A 22,332-nucleotide genomic window follows, 5' to 3' on the forward strand; every position below is an offset into this window, starting at 1 on the left:
AAATTATCTGTCAAAATTTACATATTCCTAACTCATTTACTTATCAAGATTACTATTTATGAAGACCTTTCTCATAATAGTTTTATAGAGATGTTCAGGAGGGTACATGAGTTGGTAATTGTTGATATCATTTGTGTTCTTTTTTATAAGTTATTTAATATTATTTTTAGTTTCTAATTTTTTTTTCTTGATGGTGTAGACATATCCTAACACATATCTAAAAATGACACCCTATTCTGTGCATTTCCCCAAAGCAGTTAAGCAAAAAGGACCTGATGGTGTTTTCAACTAAAAATCCATGTTCATTTGCAACTTCACAATGCATTATTAAAGGAAAGGATACGTTTTAAATTTAATAATTAAATAGCAATATTATCTTTTTCATCTATTTGAATTTTGTTGTTTTTAAAATTTTCTCAAATTATCTTGTTATAATCAATGAATGTATTGGATTTTTGACTCTGTTTTCTTTTTTTATACTGTATTAATTAATATGTCATCCAGTGTTTCTTTGAATTCTTCATATTTATCATTCCGTCAGGTGTAATATTATTTTGTTCAATTCATGCTTAATGCAACCATTCCTCAATTGTTGAATATGTAATTTGCTTTCAGCTTTTTGCTTCTACAAATAGTGAGCTATGAATTGTTTAATTCATATTCTTTAATTTGATAGGTCCCTTCTTGAAACCACTGACTTCCTTAGGATTTAAGTGCTTGTTGATTAGTTGTATTGAATTGAAGAAAGAAGGAGCTTTTCAGTCCTCCCTATCTGGGGGCCCTGGACATAAGGGAACTTAGGAAAGTTGAAAAAATTTTTGTAGCGAGTTCCTAATAAAGGTCTCATTTTCAAGATATTTGAGGAACTGATTCAAATTTGTAAGAATAAGAGCCATTCCCTAATTAATAAATGAAAAAAGGATATTGCTAAGCCATTTTCTAAAGAAGAAAAAAATCTAAATTATTAATAATTAGGGAAATGCAAATTAGAACAAATGAGAGATTTTACCTCCTTACTATCATACTGATAAAGTTGTGCGTGTTTTGTTTTTCTTTTAGAGGAAAATGACAAATGTGGGAGGGTCTTTGGGAAAACAGGAACCTTCATACACTGTTTGTCGGTTAAGATATGAATTGATCCAGATATTCTGGAAATCAATTTGGAACTATAGCCAAAAAGTCATTAAACGGTGAAATATACTTTGACTCTTTGATTCTATTCCTAGGCTTATATCCCTCGAAGAGATAAAAAAAAAAGGAGAAAAAGGACTCATATGTACAAAAAATATTTATAGCAGTTCTTTTTGTAATAATTATTTTATATAATGTAGCAATTCTTTTTCACATAGCTACCAGGTGGGGAAGTAAGTAGGTACTGTTATTCCTGCAGCCATCACTTACACAGCTACTACTGTAGCCCTCCACCTAGAGGCCTACAGCACTTCTTCCTACTCACTGGAAAGCTGGTAGGTAGGAGATACTGAGATTGTCCTCACCCCCTTGTGAATGCACAATCAGTTCTAGCTCAGGAGATAATTAAAGGGGTTTTTGTCTCCATATAGTAAGTCCACAGGAAACAGAGATACTTTATATTATGAAGTGGAAATCAGGGTCCCCCTTTAAACCTGGCAAGAAACAGGCCTGCCAAATCTTTACATGAATTGGAACCAGGCAAAATCTACTGGCCATTTTTTTTTTACTTCAGCTGAAGCATAATTGATTTTGCGCTAGCCCCTTCTCTCTGTCTCTACTTCAAGTGTGTTTCTTGTAAAAAAATAATATTGTAGGATTCTGTCGATTCCCCTTCCCCTCCCCTTTACTTAATCTCTTTCCCTCCTACTTTCCTGTCAGATAAGATAGATTTCTACATTCAATTGAATGTGTATATGATTCAGTCTTTAAGCCAAATCTAATGAGAGTAAGATTCAAGCAATGCTTATTGCCCACCTTCCCATCGTCCCCTCCACTGTAATGGTTTTTTCCAACCTCTTCATGTGAAATAATTACCCCAATCAACCTCTCCATCCTTCTGCTCCTCTTTCTTATCCATTAGTTATTTTTTATGTCATTGCCTCAAATTTACCTTATATCCATACCTTCTGTCTATGTTGTAGCTGTACTATAGTGGTACAATTTTTAAGAATCACAAGTATCATCTTCCCATATAAGATGTAAACAATTCAGCTGCATTGAATCCTTGATATTTTATATTCCCTTTTGACCTTCTAAGCCTTTTCTTGGGTTTTGATATTGGAGATGACATTTTTTGTTCAATTGTGGTCTTCTAATTAAAGCTTGAAATCTTGCTATTTCACTGAATGATCATTTTTTTCCCCTCTGTACCATCATGCTTAATTTTGCCAGGTAGGTAATTGTTGGTTGTAGTCCTAGCTCTTTTGCCTTCCAAAATACTGTGTTCCATGACCTCTGATTCTTTAAGGTTGCAGCTGCTAAGTCCTGTGTAATCCTGATTTTTGCTCCCCCAAATTTAAATTGTTTGTTTCCAGTCACTTGCAATATTTTTAACTTGACCTGTTAGTTCTGAAATTTGTCTATAATATTCCTTGGGCTTTTTATTTTGGAATCTCTTTCTTGAGGTGATCAGCGGATTCTTTCAATGCCTAATTTACCTTCTGGTTCCCAAATATCAGGGCAGCTTTCCTTAGTAATTTCTTGAAAGATGTTGTCTAGTTCTTCCTTTTGATTATGGCTTTTGGGTAGTCTGATGATTCTGACATTGTCTCTCCTAGATCTGTTTTCCATTTCAGTTATTTTTCTAATGAAGTATTTTCTATTTTTTCTATTTTTTCATTCTGTTGAATTTGGATTGATGCTTGATGTCTCATAGAGTCATTAGCTTCCACTTGCTCAATTTTAACTTTTAAGGAGTTGTTTTCCTCAATTAATTTTTGTACTTCATTTTCCATTTAGCCAATTTTACTTTCTAAGGAGTTGTTTTCTTCGGGGGATTTTTTTTTAAGATTCATTAATTTATTTATTTTTAGTTTTAAACATGCACTCCCACAAGATTTTGAGTTCCAAATTTCCTCCCCATCTTGTCCCTCCCCAACCCCAAGACAGCACTCATTCTGAATACCCTTTCCCCTAATCTGCCCTCCCTTCTATATCCCCCACCACTTCTTTTATCCCTTTCCTCTTCTATTTTCCTGTAGGGCAAGACAGATTTTTATACCCCATTGCCTGCGTATCTTATTTCCCAGTTGCATGTGAAAACAATTTTTCAACATTTGTTTTTGAAACTTTGGGTTCCAAATTTTCTCCCTTCTTCCCTCCCCACCCACCATCATTGAGAAGGCAAGCAACTCAATCCAGGTTACACTTGTGTAGTCATACAAAATACTTCCATAGTAGTCATGCTGTGGAAACTAACTGTTATGTCCCTTCATCACATCCCTCCCCCTTTTATTCTATTCTCTCTTTTGACTCTGTCCCTCAGAAGACTTTGCTTCTGTTTGCCCCCTTCTCCAATCTGCCCCCCTCCTCTATCATCCCCTCTCTCTTATCCCCTTCCCCTCCTACTTTCCTGTAGGGTAAGATAGCTTTCCATACCCAATTGAGTGTGTATATTATTCCCTCTTTAAGCCAAATCTGATGAGAATAAGATTCACTCATTCCCTCTCACCTTTCCCTACTTCCCCTCCATTGTAATAGCCTTTTCGTGTCTGTTTCATGTGAAATAATTTACCCTATTCTACCTCTCCATTTCTCCTTCTCCCAGTATATTCTTCTCTCACCCCTTAATTTTATTCTCCAGCTATCACCCCTTCATCTTCAGCTCACCCTGTGCTCTCTATCTATCAGTCTGTCTATACTTATAATTTTTTTTCACCTCCAGCTACTCTAATACTGACAAAGGTCTCATGAGTTACAAATATCATCTTTCCATGTGGGAATGTAAACAGTTCAACCTTAATAAGTCCCTTATGATTTCTCTTTCCTGTTTACCTTTTCGTGCTTCTCTTGAGTGTTGTATTTGAAAGTCAAATTTTCTATTCAGCTCTAGTCTTTTCATCAAGAATGCTCAAAAGTCCTCTATTTCACTGAATGTCCATTTTTCCCCCTAAAGGATTATACTCAGTTTTGCTGGATAGGTGATTCTTGGCTGTAATCCTATCTCCTTTGCCCTCTGGCATATCACATTCTAAGCCCTCAGGTACTTTAATGTAGAAGCTGCTAAATCCTGTGTTATCCTGATTGTGTTTCCACAATACTTGATTTTTTTTTTCTTTCTGCTTGCAATATTTTCTCCTTGACTTGACTTCAGTGACTATCAGAGATATTTTTAACATTTGTTTTTAAAACTTTGGCTTTTAAAATTTCTCCCTTCCTGTCTCTTCACCTACCCTCATTGAGAAGGTACTCTGGGCTAGGACCTAGCTTCTCTCTTACCATGGTCACAGACTTTTCCAGACTTTCTAAGTTGTCTTTGGCATTTGTGGATTGAGAAGTCTGGAAACCACCACACCTGCCTGTGATTCAGTCCCCTGAGGCCTGCTGCAGGTTCACTGAGGCCTGGTTTTTGCCTGTGCACAAATGCTGAACTGTGTTTCTCTCCCAGCCTGGCACAATAGACCTTTCTAATCAACCATCCAGGTTGTCTTGGGCTGGAAATTTGTTTCATTCTGTCTTTTTGTGGGTTCTGCTGCTCTATTTAGAGCCATTTTAACAGGTATTAGGAGTGGTTTGAGGGAGAACTCAAGCAAGTCACTATTTTTAATCTGCCATCTTGGCTGCACTTCAGGGGACTTTTGCATCTCCTTTTCCATTTGGCCAATTCTAATTTTTAAGCAGTTATTTTCTTTTTCCAAGCTGTTGACTCTTTTTTCATAATTCACTCGCATCACTCTCATTTCTTTTCCCAATTTATTTCTTCTACCTCTTATATGATTTTAAGCTCCTTTTTGAGCTCTTCCATGAGTTCTTTCTGGGCTTGTGATGACTTCCTGTTTCTCTTTGGGGTTTTGCCCATAGGTGCTTTGACATTATTGTCATCTTCTAAGTTTGTGTCTAGATCTTCCCTGTTACCATAATAATTTTTAGGTCATATTCTTTTTTTTTTTTTTAAGTTTGAGCTCTGTTCCTGGGTTAGAAGGGGTACTGTTTCAGGCTTCTTGTGCCAGGGGCTAGAGGCTCTACCTGTTTACCTGATGCTGTACTGATATTGCCCTGAGGCTCACAGAGGACCATCATATGCTGTGCTGAGCGGTTCAGTTGGAGAGTGTCTGGCACAGATGGCATCTGTGCTGAGCCAGGGTCCTAGTGCTGGTGTTTGGCATGTGCTGAGGCTGTTGAGGTGTTTCTTCATTTCCCTGGGGCTACACTGAAGCATGTGTTGGTATGGTTGCTAGAAGTTGCCTATTTGTTTGGGGCTACACTGAAATATGTGGTGGTTCTTGGAACTAGAGTCTGCCCATTCCCCTGGCTATGCTGAGGCACATGGGGGGTTCTGATGTTGGGGTATGCCTGCTCCACTGCTCTGGGGCTCAGAATCTCCCACTGGTTCACTTAGGTGGGGCTTGTTGTTGGCTTACTGGGACATTTCCTCTCAAGAAACATTTGTTGATCAGCTGCTTTGTGTAGACTTTATGTTTTAAGCCAAAGGCCTAAAGCAAAACTATCCTTGTCCCCAAGGAGCTCACATTCTATTGGGCACAAGGGGAGACAACATGAAAATAAATAAATAAATAATTATATATGCACAGATATACCCATAAAGTAGACACAAATTAATTGTCAGTAGGGTACTCATAACTGGAGTGGGGGAAAGATCAAAATGACTTATATACAATGTGGGACTTGAGCAAATGTTTTAAAAGAGGAAGTAGATGCAAATAAGGAGAACATTTCACACTTTGAAAATAGCTGGGGCAAAGGCACAAAAATACAACCTGGAGGGTCATGTAGATGAAGCAGCAAGTATTCTAGTTTGGCTTGAGAATAGTGTGTATGAGAGGATAAAATGTCACATCAATGTTGAAACAGATTGCAGCCTGCTTGTAAAGAGGTTTAAATGTGTGACTAATCCTGTTTTAATGTGGGCTTGAATAATCCTTAAAATGCTTGAGTTTCCCACACCAACAGCCGCTGATAGTCATTGAAGCATACTCTTTAAGCTGCAATTTGTGCGTGTTTCCTTGGAATGATATTGATTTTCTAAAACCATATCATTAAAAATAAAACAAAAAAGAGCAATGTAATATGTGTCCATAGCACAAAATCCAGCATTTATCTGACAAAGAATTGAATAAAAGTGAGGAAATCAACTCAATTTAGTCAGGGACAGACTTATGAGTCAGCTTAATGTCAGTAAAATACACATAATTTACTGTCACAAGATGAAATAATATCAAAATTATTTCCCATGTCAAATAATTTGCAAAGTATTGTATTTTTTCTGAACTAAACATGTATGTACTTTATTTTTTTAAGTATGAGATTTAGAAGAGTTTAAATTCAGACATTGTGTACTCTTTTTTAAAAAAATTTTCTGAAGGAAGAGATAAAAAGAAGCTGTTGTTAAGACATTTTCAGTCATGTCTGACTCTTTGTGACCCAATTTGGGGTTTTCTTGGCAAGATTTCTTGGTGGTTTGCCATTTCCTTCCTTAGCTCATTTTACAGATGAAGACACTGAGACCAACAGGGTTAAGTTACTTGCCCAGGATCACACAGCTAGTAGGTGGCTGGATTTGAACTCATGAAAATGAATCTTCTTGATTCTTAGCCCAGTGCTCTATCGACTATGCCACCTAGCTGCTATAATATTGCAAAAGTCCAGCATAGAAAGTGGCTTAGAAACACATAAGCAGGTACAGTTAAACAAGGTCGAAGGGGAAAAGTGTTCAATGATAGGCTTTGGGAAATCATACATACTAATATATTGTTGATGGAGGTGTAGATTGGTCCCAGTTATGGGGAAAACAATTTTGTATTGAGTGAAAAAGTTGCTAAATTGTCTAAACCTTTTGATGTGACAAAACCATTATTTTATATGTATTCAAAGGAAGTTAAAGAAAAAATGAATGGTACTATTTATGCCAAAATATTCATAGTAAAACTTTTTGTGATAGCAAATACTATAAAACCAAATGAGAGAAAATGGCTCAACATATTGTGATATATGGATGTGATTGAATGTTATTGTGCAGTAATAGTTAACTAATATGAGGAATTTAGAGAAGCAAGGGAATATATAAATGAACTGATATGGTCAAGTAAACAGGAACCAAAGGAAGGGAAATGTAGCAGGAGAGGGAAACAACAAGGTAGCAGAACCCTTATTGAACAAATCATTGCACAATCCAAGTATAAATTTGAAATCTAGTTTGAATTTGTTAGTTTTCCTAACAGAAGTGATTAAAAAGTAAAAATCCATTGGGAAGAGATTATTTTAGTAATTTGTTTTTTACTTTGGTGAATAATGTGGGACCAATTTTGACTTTTCATCTCATTATCTCCCTAATTTGCCATGAATGACCCTAGATTGTTTTGTGGACTTGACTTTTCTTGCAATTTGCATTGAACAACTTAGCTTGTGAGAAACATGATAATTGGGTGAAATGTTACTCAAATATAAAAATTAAATATTTTTCATGATAAAATTGTCTATAGGAATTTTTTTTAATTGGAGGTAGAGAAAAATTTAGAGGGCTTAAGTGAAGAGAGGTCTTACTTCTAATTAGGAAATGCTGACTTGACTTGAAGCACAGTTAAAATAATGGAAATCAGTTTCATTTTTTTTAAAGCTTGCTGTATTTCCTAGTTGTCAACTGGGAGTTAGGGCTAGAGATGTTCTTGGAATGTGCTGAGTTTTGGAAGTGATAGAAAATGATTTTCCTGGTTCTCTCCTTTATTCTTCCAATAGAATCCTAAAAACAAAACAGAAGAAAACAAAAACAGTTTTTCCTGTTGAGAAGGTAGATTACATTGAATTTATTATCTCCCTGAAAACTATCTTCATTGAAGAAAGGAGAATATGATTTGATATGCCCAGAGTTGAAGCTGATTATCTGCTCTGTCTTACATGGACTTTCTCTTCATATTTAAATACATTTCTGTAGATTCTTTATTTTTGTATTTCCTACCTTTCCCAATATATATTTCTCTCACTCCCTTTCAGGGAGCCATCTCTAATGATAAGTATTTTTTTTTAAAAAAAGAAAGGAAAAAGATCAGAAAGCCTAATCAACACATTAAAAAAAATCTGACACTAAATGCAGAATTCAGCACCTTAGGCCTACCTCTGCAAAGAAGGAAAGGAGATGATCTTATGTCTTTTTTTTTGTGAGACAAAAATATCCGTTATAATTTCTGAACAATCAATTTCAATTGTTTTGTTTTTTGTTGTTCTATTTCCATTGTTGTAATAATTTTGCATAGTTTTCTTACTTCTGCTTGCTTCAATTTACATCAGTTTGTATGCTTTCCCACACTTTTCTGTTTTCATTATATCACTTCTTACAACACAATATTATTATATTACATTCATATACCATAATTTATTTTGAGTTCAAATCTGACCTCAGACACTTACTGGCTCTGTGACTCTGGGCAAGAGTCACTTAACCTTGTTTGCCTCAGTTTCCTCATCTGTAATATGAGCTGAAGAAGAATATGGCAAATCTTTCCAGTATCTTTGCCAAGAAAACCCCAAATGAGGTCATGAAGAATTGGACAAAACTGAAAAATGACTGAACAACAATACATCCTCAAATTGATGGACATGTACCTAGTAATTTGCTACTACAAAAATGTGCTGCTGTAAATATTTTGATATTTTGAGGGCATTTATTATTACTGCTCACTTCCTTGGTGGGTATATCCCTAGTAATGGAATCACCAGGTCAAAAAGTATGCACATTTTAATTACTTTCTATGCATAAATTCAAATTGTTTTCCAGAATAGTTGAACCAATACACAGTGATTTTTCTGTTACCCCTTTAACACTGTCTACTCCCTATTTTTTTCATCATTGGCAATTTTCTTTATAAAGAAGGAAAGAAGGAAGGGAGGAAAGAAGGAAGGAATATATGGAAGAACAGCTTTAATGTACACTTCTTTTTTCTTTATGGTAAATAAACAGATATACTCATACATAACTGCAGTCAATTGCACCTCTGTTTCCTGGTTTCCCTCTCTTTGCACAGGTTGTCCCCTATATGTGAAATGAATGCCTTCCTCATCTCCACCTTTTGGAATATTTTCTAGCTTCTTTGAAGCTAGATTATGTCACTGTTAATGTCACTGATTACATTAAGCCTTTCTTGATCCCTACTTCTCAGTGGTTAATGGTCCCTTTTCTCAAATTACCTCACACTTACTTATCTGATCATGTGTTTTAGTTCTCTAACAGAGTCAGCTACTTGAGTGTAGGAACTATTTTTCCTTTCTCTTTGTAACCCCAGGTCAATAGGTACATATTGTAACCATTGAATTAAAATGTTGAATTAAATTGAGCTCAATTCCAGAGAGAGTTTGAGGATACCTACAAATTTAAGTAGTTGGGATGAGATCTTTCCTTTATGTCTCAAATGGAGTTATGTCTCTAAGTAGCCCGATATAGTTATGGTCTTACATTTATATTGTTTGACTCTATATTTTACATAATTTTTTAATTATGCAAAGCACATAGGAATTTTAGGCTTGCTAGGAAATACCCAGTGTCAAGATAACACATGATTCAAACTGCGTGTTTGATACGCATATACAAATATATATGCATAACTTTAAATGGCAAACACTTTTCAACTCTTTGTTCTATACTTTAGAATTTTCTGTAAAATTTGAAAGTTTTGAAGACAGGAAATGTTTTCCATTGTTTTGTTTAAATAATTGCTGTTGTTTATTTCTATGCATACGACAGTGATTAAATTTTATGATTGATATCATTCATAGTAGTTGAGTTATGTTGACAACTCTAGTAGCTGATTATAAAAGTTTTGACTGCATTTTCTATTTTAAAAATATGCTTTTGAGATTTTCTTTCTCTTCCACTTGTATGGTACTTTATTAGGAACTCCTATGCATTATGCAATTTACTAAGGAGACTAAAAAGTTTCTGGAAAAAGATTTTTAAATCTGACTTTAGATTGGAATTATGTATTTATTGCCCTCTTAACCAACCAACATAATTTAATTAATAGTGACTCTTTCATCACTGGAAATAACCTACATGTTAGGGAGGGGACAAAATTAAACCCAGTGCATCTCCTCCCACCAAAAAAAAAATGATGTCGTATGACTAACAATTTTTCTGCAAATTTTCTGCACATACCAATTTTTTTTTAATGACCAAACTCTGAACCCTTGATAGACCCTTAGCTAGACTGGCATGAAAGGTGTCACTTTAATGAAGTTTTAAACAAGGTCATGCCAATGACTCCCATTTTCATATATTGCAAGTACATACAGATTCTTTGAATTAAGAAGGATAATTTTTACCTTTTTCTTACAATGTCTTGATAATATTCCCAGGATATGCTAATTCTTACAGCAAAAGCACTATTTTCAGCTAAAGTTCATTGTGAAAGACTTCATCGATGCTGCACTCTGTCCTTATGATGTGCCTACCCTCCCTGGCATTACCACAAATCATCTGTTAATGAGGTGTCTGGCTGCTTGTGTCACATACAGTGGGTACATATTCAACCTCAAAGATGTATGCAAAGGTAGATGTGACAGTAGTTCTAGAAAATGTGTGCTGTCAAAGGCAATGCAAGCATATTAACAGTGTGGGATTGTTCTGGGCCATGCTCATTGTGCCCCTCCTTTCCCCCACCCCCAACCTCCTCAACATTTGAAAACATAGCAAGGTAGATCTTGGTTCTCTATTGCCAGTTTCACGGGTGTATTAATTCTTTCAGGAGAGTTGATGCCTGGTTCTCACATTGGGATGGTTGCTATGGTTCTCTAGCACCTCTCAGCATTATTAACACACTCAATTTCCTTCTTAACATTGCCTTCCTTGGTCCCAAAATATCACCCTGTCCTGTCAAACCATCTTCTGACTTCTAGTGTATTTAGAGTACTGCTCAGTTAATAATCTAATCATTTTTAGTCCAGTGAATGGAGAAAAGGGAAATAAGTTAACATAGTTTTTTTCCCACCTTCCCTTATCTCTTGCCTTGAAATACTGTACCTCCACTTTAAAAAAGGGGTTAATAAAAATCTTAACAACTCATTTCTATAGCAGATTAAGGTTTACACAGTACTTTCCCAACAACACCCTTGTGAGGTATGTGTTATTTCCATTGTCCAGATGAAGAAACTGAGGATCATAGCGGTGAGGTGATTTGATCAAACAGGTAGTTGAGGAGGGGAACATGGCATATGGTAAAATGTCCATTAGATTAACAAATGTAAGTTTTGACATCTAGTCTAGTGCTTTTATGTACTATCAATGTGACCTCAAATAAATTAGTTGATCCTCCTGAAATTGTTTCTTTATTTGTGTTGAACTAAACAAAGTCTAGGTCATATCTATCCATCCCCAAACAAAATACAATTAATTATTTTAGATCAAGGACATCTCGAGATTAATTTCCTTAGAATGAAAAATAAAATTAGAACCATTTCACTATATCATCTAAATGATGTAGATGGGAGACTTGGAAGATTGCCTATACAAAGTTTTGTGTGTATTAAAAAGTCTTTAGGATTTTTGTTTTGTTCCATCACTCCTTCTCTACCATCCCACCATCATTACTTTTTTAGTGTGTATGTGCTGCTCATCTACATGGAAGAAAAAGGTATTTTAAAGAAAAAGCAACTCACTTCATGGATAACATATTCCCAGGAAGCATATATCTTTACTACAAAGCAAACTGAACAAAGAAACCTTTTTGGTCAAGAGAATAAGAGATTAAAACCCTTGAAACAAATATGCTACATCATCAGGTATGTCTCAGTCAGATGGAATAATGAATATTGGGGTCAAAGGGTCAAGAGTCCAGTGGAATGGTAGAGAACCATAACTAGGAATATTTTATGCTGGGGCAATATCAAGGAGGTTGGTAGAAATGGGGATAACAACACAGAGTCTAATAACTGATGCTATGTGAAAATAAAAAGAGAGATGATGGACCTCACTTTTGAGGGATTGTGAGGAGTATAGCCCTCTTAAAAAGAACTCTAAGAAACAATCTAGGAAGTCTGAAGATTTTAGCTTAAGTACTGTTTTGTTGAGCTAAATGCCTTTAAGCCACTCTAAGGGTGAGTTTCTACCCCCTGTCCAAATAATCACGGAAGGCCTGGATATCTCCTATTAATCAATCAAAGTAAATTAGATATGAATAAGTCTTCACTAAATTTGATAAGATTGTAAGGGCTTTGGGTCATTAGACAAAGTCAGATGACACAAACTTGGGATTAGTTAAAGAGAGTCCTATTGGATCTATGTATAAAAACAATTAAATTGTCTGTTGAGTAGTGCCCTTCAGGGAAGGGAGTTCTCTTTCACTTCCTCTATCTCCAACAGGCAAGATGATGACCTCACAAGTTTTGAAAAGTCAGAAGATCTGAAATACTCATTGTTATCAGTACCAGCACCTGTAGCAGTATCCCTGGAACAACATTTGGGGCTGAGCAACATAATGTAGTTACTGATAGCATTTGCATTGGGGGCTGAGCAACAAAATGGGGACAAAAAAAAAGAAAAACCATAGTCCCTGCTCTTCAGGAGTTAGGAGTCAGTCTATTGATCAACAAGCATTTATTAAAGACATAGTGTGTGCCAGGCACTGTGTTAAGTACTGAAGACACTAATCTAAACAAAAGAGAGACAATCCTTAACTTTGAGGAGCTTGTATTCTAATAAAGGAAGACACCATATACAAGGGGAGCTGAAAAGGAGGTGGGGAGTAAAAGTAGATACTTGGGTTCAAGCACTGTGGCTATCTAGAGAATAAGAGATGAATGAGGTCTTTCTCCAAAATGAAAGTTGTTAGAACTCACCAATGAGAGAAGGGATGATCAGAAGCAGGCCTCACTGTTTTATTAGTGAGATACTTGCAAATCACCACATACAAAATAGATACTGAATAAATTAGAGGTAATCTCAGCAGTAAGATTAAGAAGGATTGGAGAATTCTTGCAAATGGTGGGGATTTAGCTGAGACTTAAAATAAATCCAAGAAATCTAGAAGGTAGAGATGAGGGAGGAGAGACTTTCTATGAATGGGAGACATTTTGTGAAAAAGCATTGGAGTCAGGAGATGAAGTATCATGAGAGGACCAGCAAGGAGAATAATGTCACTAAATCACAGAGTATGGGACAAGGTGGAGTGAGTAAGGAACAAGAGATAGCTAGATTCCTCAGAAGTTAGAGTGCAGAGTCTAGAGTCAGGAAGACCTGAGTTCAAATCCAGTATCAGACACTTAACTAGTTGTGCAATCCTAGACAAGTCATTTACCTTCTCCTTGCCTTAATCTACTTAAGAAGGAAATGGTAAACCACTCCAGTGTCTTACAAAGAAAACCCCAAGGCCAATATTGGTATGCTATGGTACACAGGATCTCAAAGAGTTGGACATGACTGAATGACTGAACAACAAAAAAGAATAAGAATATTGGAAAGGTAGGAAAGGACCAGGTTATGAAGGGTTTTAATTACCAGACAGATGATTTTGTATTTTATCCTGGAAATAATGGACACTCACTGGAGTTTATTGAATGGGGGAGGGTGACATGGTCAGAAATGCAATTTAGGAATTTGACAGCCAAATTTGAGGATGGATTGAAGTGGGGAGAGGCTTGAGACAGGGAGACCAATAGGAAGGGCAGTTCAATAGTCCACATATGATTGGATAAGGGCCCGGACCAAGGTGGCAGTGGCAGAGGAGAGGATGGGATGTATATCAGACATGACACAAAGATAGAAAGGACTTGGTAACAAATTGGATATAGGGAGTTAGAGAGAGTGAGGAATTGGTGATATCATCTAATTTGAGATCTTGGGTGGCTGGGATAGTGGTGGTACTCTCCACATTAATAAGGAATTTAGGAAAAAAGGGGGAGTTTAGCAGTAGAAATGTTAATAAGGATGGATTGATTGAAGGTCATTAGATTTCCTGAATAAGAGATCATTGATAACTTTGGAGAGAGCAGTTTCAGTTGTATAATGAGGTTGGAAGCCAGACTAAAGAAAGTTAAGAAGAGAGTAAGAGGAAAAGAAGTAGAAGTACTGATTACAGATGGGCTTTTCATAGAGTTTAGCCATGAAAGGGAATAGAGCTCTGAGTTGGTAAAGATAACATGGATGGGCAGATCAAGTGAAGCGTTTCTGAGCATGTAGGAGATATGGGAACATTTGTAGGCAGTAGGGAAGCAACCAGAGAGATTGAAGATAAGGGAGAGAATGAAATGATAGAGGGGACAATTTGTTAGAGAAGATGGGAGGGAATGGGATCACTTGTGTATGTAGTGGAGTTTTCATTGGCAAGGAGAAGAGCCACTTCTTAATATGAGATGGGGTTAAAGAAGAAAACAGTAGTAGAAATTATCAGTGGCATGAGATAGGAAGAGGGATAAGAAGGAGTTCTGAGAAAATTACCTGAGTTTTTTCAGTGAAATATGAGGCAACATTCCTTGCTTTGAGAGTAGGGAGAGAGAAAACCATGGTGTTTGAAGAGGGATGAAAAAGAATGAAAAGATGTTATATTGAATGGTAATGAATTAATTAGGAGGTGTGAAAGTATTCTCTTGCTTTAGTGATGGTGCAGTTGAGATTATACAAGAAGTTTATAGTGAATCCACCTAGCACAATTTTGTGATTTTTCTCTTGCTTAATTTGGCAGTATATGCATAAGGTCAAATATAGTGAATGACAGGAGCAATCCAAGCCTGAAGTTTGGCAGTGCAAGGTCTTTGACAAGATCAAGGTCAAGCAAATCAAGCAAAACTTGAACTGATTCATCAGGGATTCAAGATGGAGAAGGGAGGAGAGTATAGCTAGTGTAGGAATGCTGGCCTGGGGAAGGACTAAAGAATGTAGGAATTATAGGTTATGGTGAGGAAGAAACATAGCTAGGGGATGTAAGGTAGAAAGAGAAATAGAATAACAACAGACTGTGAACAGTTAAAGGAATTTCAGGGTTCCCAACCATGTAAGAGGAATTCTTGTGAATAATGACAGATCCATATGTAGCTGGAATGGCGTGGAATATGCCATTGGAAATGAGTGAGTTGAGAAAACTGGGAGGTTAAAAAGGACATATACAGAGATATATATAGATATATATATATATATATATATATATATATATATATATATATATATATATATATATATATATATATATATATATATATAGTCAATTAGTATGAGGACAGGAGTTAGGGAGAAGAGAAAGACTGTGAGCTAGGCAAAAACTTGTTGAGGAAGAAATAATATCCTGAGGGAGAGTCAAAAACAGTCTCTAGAATATTGCCTGGGTGAGAAATATAGATTGATTTAACTTCAGAGGAGGAGAGGTTATTGAGTGATGGTCAGAGAGGGAGAGCCTGGAAATCACAATGGGGCTTAAGGAATATTCCAATTCCCCAACCATGACCAATGAACCTGGGTATATAAGCAAAGGTGCAGAAAGCATCACCAAGGAAGCTGTCATCAGGAGGAATACAAAGAGATGTAGGGAAAGGAAAAAAGGGAAAAAAAGTTTTGAATGAAAGCTGCTTTGTTACCTGTGAAACAAATATTTCAGAGAGCAGTGGGAGGGGCAGGTAGCCTAAGAGTGGTACTTTACAGAGTTGAGTTGGGTGAAGTGGGTATAAAGGAGAGGTCAATGCAGAATGGAGGACATGGTTTATGCAATGAAAGTCAGGATTCAGAATCACTGTGATGGTGAGAATATGATGAGAATATGTTCATTATTGATGAATGAGTTCAGGTAGGTTTTCTTTTTCTATAAGAGATCAGTCTCTGAGTGGAATAGTCCCAGGGCATCAGAAAGCTATGTGTAGCTTAAAATCTTGGTGGGGGGTTCCTATTTAGGGGCAAGAAAATGGCTACGGAGTTGTAGGAAGCAGGAAAGTATTATTGGTGCACAATAGAATGTTTATCCACGAAAGCTAGGAAGCTCCCTTTTATCCTTAGGAACCTATAAATCCACTTTTGGATCACATAACCAAGATGATGGAGAAGACGTTTTCTCCCATCCTCTTAAACCTCTTAAACTTTTTCAGAAGAGAATAAGAGATGAAGCAATTTCAGTTATCTTCATGCTCTAAGATACCAAGAAGCCAAATGAGGTAACAAATTAATCATCTTATAGTAGAGAAGACTAATCCCTGTTCTCTACTGTGCTCACTCAGCTCCCTTTCTCCTAGTGCCCTTCTGTCTTGTGAGCAGAGTTTCAAGAGCTGACCAATAGGCTTGAAATATAACACAATTCTACTATTCCCTCCTTCCAGTTACAGAGAAAACCAAAAGGTAGAAATTTCCTTTGGATGGCATTGCAGCATAGCAGTGCTCTGTGTTGCAAGAGTACTCAGTCGAACTGAGGAACAAAGAGAACTGCAGAAGGACATGTGTGTGTGTGTTTGTGTGTGTGTGTGTGTGTGTGTGTGTGTGTGTGTGTGTGTATGTCTGTATGTATGTGTATGGCTGTGTGGCATGCAGCTAAAAGTTAGAGAAGGGCCCCAGCATCTAGCTAAGACCAGTTCTGTTCCCCAGAAATAAATTGTGGCAGAGACTGAAATTGGTAAAATGTGAATTACCCAGTATGAGAAGAGATTGAATAGTTTGGGCTCCAACTTTTATCTCTCAAAGAAATTACAATTAAAGGGGAAGGAATCAACAAGTGAGCAACAGGGGAAAATAAAGGGGGACAATGAATCTACAAGCCCTGAAGAGAGTTACAAAAATATAAATTTCATGAGTAGTCTACATAGGGTGGAAAGGACTCTTGGTAACCTTGAGCTAAGATTTTATTCTTTGGCCACATGAAATCTTTAAATTGACGCTAATCTCCCTAGGGAAATTGTATGCTCAAAGGGAGAGTATATTCTGATTTTCAGGGATGTTTCTGTAATAACTGTCCTCGCAATTCCTGCTTAGAAAATTTTTTTTTATTAAAAAAAAAACAAACAAAACCCAACAAATTAATTATGTCTGACTAATTGTCAATGGAAATACACTAGTGTGTTTCAGGAGTGGCAGTATTAGAAACTCCATCCCTTAGGGTTAGCTCCATAGATCTGAGGAGAGTAGTGCAAACCACTGACTGGTGACCCATTTATTCCAAGAGGAATTTGCCCTGAAGGGAGTTATATACCATAATAGGTAAGGAGACTGAGTTTTTGTGAGTTTTTTTTTTATTTTTTACAACTGATGAGATGATACTTGAGAGCTAAATTTATTTAGAAAATAAAACCATAAGCAACCAATTTTTTGCAAGATTAGCTATATGAAAAAATAGAATTACTACTTTGTTATACCCGATAACTTTTATAAGTTGATTTTTTTTAAAAATTAAATTCAGTTACTATTCCCTCTCTCACACATATTGTATTTGCTGTCTGGATATGGCAATATAAAGGAAAAGTAAACTTGAAGAACAGTGAAGAATCATTAATAAGTTCTTGATAATCTGATAAACTTTCTTTTCCAACTTGAAAAAAATGAACATATTATAATAAATTTTAAGTCCCCTCATTCTATTATTCTATTTGGTACATCTTTGCTATGCTCTTGTGAATGAAAAGAATCTGGGATGGGGGGGTGGACTTACAAAATGAACTGAAGACCAACATCTTGTTAACAATGACATTTATTGATATTTTTATGGTAAGAGATTTAAACAAAGTTAAAATGCTTGCCCAGAGATGAAAAGGGCATAAAAATACCCAGTGAAATGAAGAAAATATTGACTGCCTTTTACAAGGGGTCCGAACTAATATTAATTTAAATGAAGAATGTCTTTTATTCTATTTCTACCTAACATCTGTCTGTTGTTATCAAACCAATTGTTCACTACTTTGCTGACATCTCAAATTGTATGTATCACATGGCAAAACAGCATTTCTTTAGAGTTGAATATTACATCAAGAACAAAATAGGTTACTTTCAACAAGAAAGAAAATAGATGCTGAAAAACATTGGTTTGAGGATTTTTTAAAAATAGACATTTTTCTTTCCTGAACAAAGCACAGAAAGTTATTTAAAAACTTGATGTGGTTTTATCTTGTTAGATGAATACTATCTAATCTTGGACAGTTGATTACCAATCCTAATTTTCAAAGTGCTTTGCAAACATTAAAATGCTATATAAATGCTTGCAATTATTATAATTAATTATTATTGCTATTATTTTTCTTCCATTCTCATAAATGTATGCTTTTCATATTTCTAAAGCAGGTATGTATGATCCTGATCCTTTGCTGTCCTGTTGATGGCAGTCCTTTGTTCTGGCATTGACGACTCATTGATAGAGTATAATTTTTTTTAATTTTCCTATTTCTTTCTTATGTTACAACCGGGATAATTATTGTAGCATCCATGATTTCTCCTTGATAAGGCATAAACTTGAGTTGTGTTGAATATATCTTACCTATTCATGCTGTATCCATGATGATTAATAGCTGATAATTCATGCTTAGATACTAAACTTGAACTATATCCTGGCTTTTAGACTATAGGCTGGAGGGAGAATTAATCAGAATTCAATAATTTAATCCAACTAATGTTAATTAAGTACCTACTATGTACCAAGCACTATGCTAAGTGCTGGGGATACAAAAAGAGGCAAAAGACAGTCTCTGCCTTCAAGGAACTTATACTGTAATGGAAGGAGAGGAGGGCTACAGACAAGTATAGGTTGGCTTCTCTAGAAGGAGGTCTACATTTCTGAGGAAACATGCTGCCTTCCAGATAATCGTATGATCCCACCAGAGAGCCATATGCATGAACAAAACAACACCAGATGAAGAGAACCAAGGAGAAGAATCTAAGAAGCAGCAGGGGACAGAGCTATAAGATAGTTTAGCAAACTTGGACTTTGTCATGGATACTTTGATGTGCATGAACTGGGCAGATCTGGGGGTAGAAGGACCATTGTTTCCAGAAATTAGGATGGTTTATTACCTCCAGAAAATACCCCATGTGCTCTCATAGAGGAGAGCTGAGCAAGGCCCATTGAACCTATTAGTGTATAAAAAAAAGGACTTGTAGAGGTTCCTTGAAGGTAGAGGTATAGAAGAAAGGGAAGGAGGGGAGTATTTTTATTGTTCATAGTTTCAGACATGAGTTATTTTTATTTTTACTTTTTGCTTGTACTCAAAGTTCATCATATATATAACATCTTATTAGTCAGAATCTTTCCATGGTTTTTTTTTCCTTGATACAGACTTTGCATAATTCTGATATTCACAAACCAGGTGTCATCCTAGATTGGAACCTAAGTCAAAGATAGTATAGTTATTGAAAAGCCTCCACAGACAGAACCTGGTCTGCATAAGCCTGGAGATTTCCTTTTAGGCCATAGGTTTATACCAGGTTAGCACAAACCATCAAAAAAAATCTTTCTTTAAAATTCCAATAACCATATTTTATTTTTGATCTTCTGTATTTAAATCATAGTGTTAGAGCTTAAGAAGCACTAGAAAATATTCAATCCCTTGTTTTCAATATCTGGAAATGAAGGAAATGAGGTGAGCTATGTGGTGGCAGAGGTAGAGGGTGACAGCCCAGGTCTTCTTCCTCTTCATAGAATGCTCTTTCTACTACACTGCACTGACACTGTTTCTCATCCCTCTTCATTATATCTCAAAAATGATGGCTATGAATTCTAGGCAGTTGTAACTTAGGATGGCTACAGATGACCTGAGAGGTTATCTACCAATGTCTCATTTTCCACATGAGGGGGAAATTGAGGCTGAGACAAATTGACTTGTCTGAAGTCAAAAAGTGGGAAATTCAGAATTTGTACTTATGACCCCTGTCATTTACTTTCCCTACACCATGTTTAACTAAAACATCCTCAAGTACACAAATTACTTCTTTCAATCTATGATTTTTAATGGAAAAATATTACCAGAGAGAGGTATTATCTCATTGCTTCTGCAAGAGAAACAATAAATATTAGTCATAATTATCGATATATAAGTAGCTTTTACTTTGTCACATTATTGATTTGACACATTTCTAGTCATTTTCCACAGAGGGCTTGGTAAAGTTTATGAGTTTGATATGTCCACCTTATACACTGCCATTTAATTTTGTTTGTTTTATAGTATCTATTCATCGTATGGCTTAATGGAGCCATAGGGTTCCAAGAAGCATAGTTTAAGGAACACTGATTTAGACAAAAGCTTCTCTTTTCCTGACTCAGCATCTATTTTGGTTTTGAATTTTGTTGAAAACCGTTCAGTCTTCAACATCATGTTATTTAAGAACCTAATTTCTACTTGAGCTAAAGAAAAACAAAAATGATTTCTAAATGTCTCAATCTGTATTAAACAGGGTCTGACTAATGATGATGCTTCATCCTTTCATTGTTGTTGTTATAATGTTTCAGTTCAGCTACACTTAGAGAAACCTCTCTTTCTAACTGTATCTTCACTAGAGTACATTTAAAAGCAAATAAAAGATCAACTAAAAATACTTGTAAAGTAATAGCAATATTATTGTCTTTTTATGACACCATAATCTAGTTTTCTCATAAGGAACAAGATTATTGGCTCATAAAATAGCACAGGAGAGGTACACAGCATTATCATTGTAGTTGTCCAATTGTGGTGTTACTGCATGACTTTGTGAAAAAAAATGTGTGTAATAACTATGAACATAAAAATAAAAATGTATTGGAATTTTGGCTTTTGCCATGTCAAACAAAGAAAAGCGAAAACACAAGAGGAAAGAGAAAAACCTGGGAAAAATAAAGGAAGTAGAACCATAAAAAAGTAAAAGCTCAGAATCATAAATCACAGCATTGTCAAATATGGCTATCTTAATGGACACACATACCTGTGCCTATAATATATTTACAAGGTAATGGTCCAAAAAGTTGAATTGCCAGATTGATAGGAAGGAGAGATTCTAGTGAAATCAATAAATCAAATACACAGTATGGTATGATGTAAATCACTCAACAGAGACTCAGAACAACTGAATTGTAAACCCAGTAAAGTCATTAACCTTCTATGTAGCTTTGAGCAAGTCACTTTATCTTATTAGTTCTCAGTTTCTCCATCTACAAAATGGAAGTAATAGATATGTTTCTTTCTTTGAGGGGTGGGAGTGTCAGACTTAAATGGGGTAAGAGAGATATACATATTAATACAAATTGTTATTACTGTTATTTTTTATTATTATGATGATCACCAAAATAATTTATAGTGTCAACATATTTTCAATTTGAATTTAACCACAGACCAACACCTTGATTAGAAATAGTGCACAAATTCTTTATTGATGGATTTCAGAAAGAGGTGATTTCAAAATAGACTGACAAGACTAGAATTAGCATGACAGATTTTAAAAAGACATCACAATCAGGTGTTAGCAAGTCCAACATGATCAATGCATTTTAGTAGGTAAATATATAGGTAGATGGATAAACTAGATACTTTGACACTGATTTCTAGTCATTTAGATGTTATCCATTATAAACAGTAATTCCATCTTAGTAGGTTCAGATTCCACAAGTATAAACATAATGACATTTTTAGGAGAGAATGTATCTGTCAAGTAAGTTGTAGTAAATAGGTAAAATGAATTTAATAAACATTTATTAAATACTTGATAGGTAGAGAGTAAGATAGTGTTGCCTAGTGGAGAGAAGGCTGGCCTTAAAACCAAAATATTTAGGTTCAAGTTCTGCCAAAGACTTATGGTCGCTAAGTGATCTTGCAATAATCCTGTGCTCTAGGCAACACTCCAAGGTTATGGATTGCAAGAAGGTGTGAATGTGAATTGGTAGATGGATTTTCCCTTTCCCTATATCAGTGTAATAGCATATGTAGTCTTAACTCTATACAAAGATAAAAACACATGAAACAACCTTTGTCCTCAAGGAGATTACAATCTACTAGGAGATCTTCACACCTAGGCATAAATGAGAATATAACAAATGTGTAGAAGATATGGAAATGAACATGAGAGATTCCAGGCAGAATGGATCACCTGTAGCTATAAGAATCAAGGAAATCTTCTTAGAGGAGGTGGCAACTGAAATAGGCATAGAAGAAAGAGAATAATTTCAACAGACAAAGATGTAGTAGGAGTATATGGAGTACCATAAGTGCATGGAGTCAAGAAAAGACAGGACCAAAGTTGAGACAAGTAATAATTTTGCTAAAGTATGGAGAGTATAAAGA

This window comes from Phascolarctos cinereus, unplaced genomic scaffold, assembly GCF_003287225.1.
Source record: "Phascolarctos cinereus isolate Bilbo 61053 unplaced genomic scaffold, phaCin_HiC Scaffold_7;HRSCAF=346, whole genome shotgun sequence".
Classification (NCBI taxonomy): Eukaryota; Metazoa; Chordata; class Mammalia; order Diprotodontia; family Phascolarctidae; genus Phascolarctos; species Phascolarctos cinereus.